We start from the raw sequence: 3,008 nt of genomic DNA on the forward strand, positions 1-3,008 counted from the left end.
CCTAGGATAACAGATAGTCTCTGGAGAGCTATCCACCCAGTTTTCCATGTTACTTTCTTAGAAATATTCTAGGGAAAAAAGTAATAAAGTTCCTTTAAAAATAGGAGATATTCCCTTCTGATTAGAATTGCCAAGCAAGTTTTACACAGTAGGTAAGAAGTAGTTCATTGTTACTTTTAGGAAAATAGTATACTTCCAAACACTGTGTTAATGCAGGGTCTAGATAGGAGGCAGCTTCATTTAGACTAATATTTTCTCATCTTCGGGTGATCATTTTTTACCTCTGGCACAGAGGAAGAAAATCAGGACTCCTGTCCTGCTCCTATCATTCTTCTACAAAATTAGTAAGAATGAGAGAAAAGATTTATCATGAGGGACCCACAACCTTTAATTCTGATGCTTCTAGGAGTTTTAAAAATAGTTATTTTTGCCCACTCTGGTCCCATGGTATTCATTAAAATTCTAGTTGAAAAGTAAAGGAAATACTATTTTCTTAAATTGTTATGCTGTTAATATTAGCTTGCAGAGGCAAGAGTGGAATTTCAATTATGGCAGAGTTTTGTCTGAATATGGGTAATAAAATATGGAATAGTGCAAATAGGGTTGCTACTCTGCAATGTGTTTAAAACTTAGTTAATAAATTTCAAAAATAAATGAGATTTAGGTTGCTTTCATGAAGATTCCTCTGAAATAAAAAGTAATACATGTTATATGGATGACAATATACAATAACAATTACCATAGTGTTAATTTTTAGGATATTACAGTTGAAAAATCTTACCTTATTCATGATTTTGCCTAATACATTTTGGAAAGTAAGATTAGCTCATTGAGAATTATATTATAAAAGTAAATAGTGTTAGTTTTACCCATAATTAGAATTCACATTTTCATGATACCTTCATGAAAATACTAGATCAGAAATAAAAATCAGGGGAAAAATAGGATAAAACTCAGAAGACCAATTGCCTCTCACCTTTACCAACCTGTTTTTTTAAAAAGTTAGTGGTGATTTTCTTTCTTCTGGTTACTTGTTTGCTCTTTACTGGTGGACAGCTATGGTAGCTAATTCCTCCTCTAATCATCATAAAAAAAAAAACAAAACACTAGAACCCTCTTAGTGGCAGAACTTGATACTATTAATAATTGAATGCCATTCAAAATATGTCCAAAATTTCTGGATCCCACATGACACATTTTGAATAAGTATTTCTGATCATGTATATATATTTTTTAAATCAAGTGCATGATAAAATTAGTATAAACATAGAAGTTTAATACTGGATTGTCTGAGCTTTAACGCTGCTATACAGAGAAGTGAGGGCGAACCAGCCGAATAAAGACCACTAGCTATAAGTAAGAGGACAAGGAGTGTGTGCCTGTGATTTGACTTCTTTCAGGTCTGGAAATTGGACCCATTCAGGAGGGGAATCCACGCACAAGTCCCACCTGAAACAAGTCCAAACAAATCACTTCCTTACCCCCCAAAAAACACCTCACCGTCATTCTTTCCTGGCAACCTATTTTCCAGGACCCCTCCCTTCTTGGGAGTTTTATTCCCCCCCCTCTTTTAATAAGCTCCCTGCTTTGCTATAGAAAAATAATAAAAATAAAGAAAGCATCTGTTAAATTCTGTTCTTAGAATACCGTCTAAAAATGACTCTAAAAAGCAAACTTGAAGCTGCTCAAAGTGGCCATAGAAATCCCAAAAAGTCAATATAGATTTCTCCTGGTTTAGGGAATTGTATACAAGATCCTCTCATGTGGCTATATCCTTCACCTGCTTGCTCAATGACATAGTGCTTTTTATTTATATAAAAAAAAATATATGTGACACATTGAAAATTATAGTCATTGTCCATTATAACTACAAAGGAGAGAAATCTTAAAGAAATGGCTAAGGAACATACTAACAATTTTTTTTTATTTCAATTTCTTTTATACATTTAATGACATGTTACTTAGCTCACAAAGTGAATATTCCAACATGTATACACCTGTCCAGTTGACAATACTATAAAGTTATCTTCAACAGATAATACCCCATTTCTTTGTCACATAAATGCCTTGCCTCTCTATTTTTCTCCTTAATGTCCTTCTTCAGACTCTACTCCTTCACCCAACTGCTTCCCACACTGTATCTGGTATTCACAACCATTTATTATGTTTCTATATTCTTTAGTCATTCAGTTTCAGCCATGGAGTGTGAACAGTTGGTGTGTATTAAGTGGAGACATACAATGTCTCTCTTTCATAGCTTGGCTTGCTTCAGTAAACAATAAATTTTCCATATTTATTTACTTTCTTTCAAAAGCTAGGGTCTTGTTTTCTTTTTTTTTTTTATGGCTGAGTAGTATTCCATAAAGTATATATTCCACACTTTTTCAACCCATTCCTCTGTTTGTGGGTATTTGGGTTGGTTCCATGTCTTAGCAATTGTGAATAATGCCACAATAAACATTGATGTGCAAGCACCTTTCCAATTAATAATTCTTCTGTCCTTTGGGTAGATACCAAGGAGTGTGATTGCTGGGTCATATGGTAGTTGTATGTGTAGATCTTTGAGGAATCTCCAAATAGTTCTCCAAAGTGTCTGGACCCATTTACATTCCCAACAGTAGTGTAGAAGAGTTCCCTTTTCACCACATCCCCACCAGCACTTATTATTTTATTTATTTATTTCAGTCTTAGTCATTCTGATTTGGATTAGGTGTTATCTCATTGTGTTTTTGATCTGCATCGCCCTTACAATGAGGAATGTTGAGTATTTTTTAATATACTTTTTGGGTGTTTGTGTGTCTACCTTAATGGATTTTTTCAACTCATTCTCCCATCTTTCAATAGGGTTGATCGTCATTTTTCCAAACAGCTGCTTGAGTTCCTTGTGTATTCTGGTTATCAGTCCCTTATCTGATGCGTAATTTACAAAAATATTTTCCCATTCTGAGGGCTGTCGATTCACACTAATTACTGTGTCTTTTGCCATGCAGAAACTTCTTAGTCTGATG

This window comes from Tupaia chinensis, unplaced genomic scaffold, assembly GCF_000334495.1.
Source record: "Tupaia chinensis unplaced genomic scaffold, TupChi_1.0 Scaffold143722_1, whole genome shotgun sequence".
Lineage (NCBI taxonomy): Eukaryota > Metazoa > Chordata > Mammalia > Scandentia > Tupaiidae > Tupaia > Tupaia belangeri.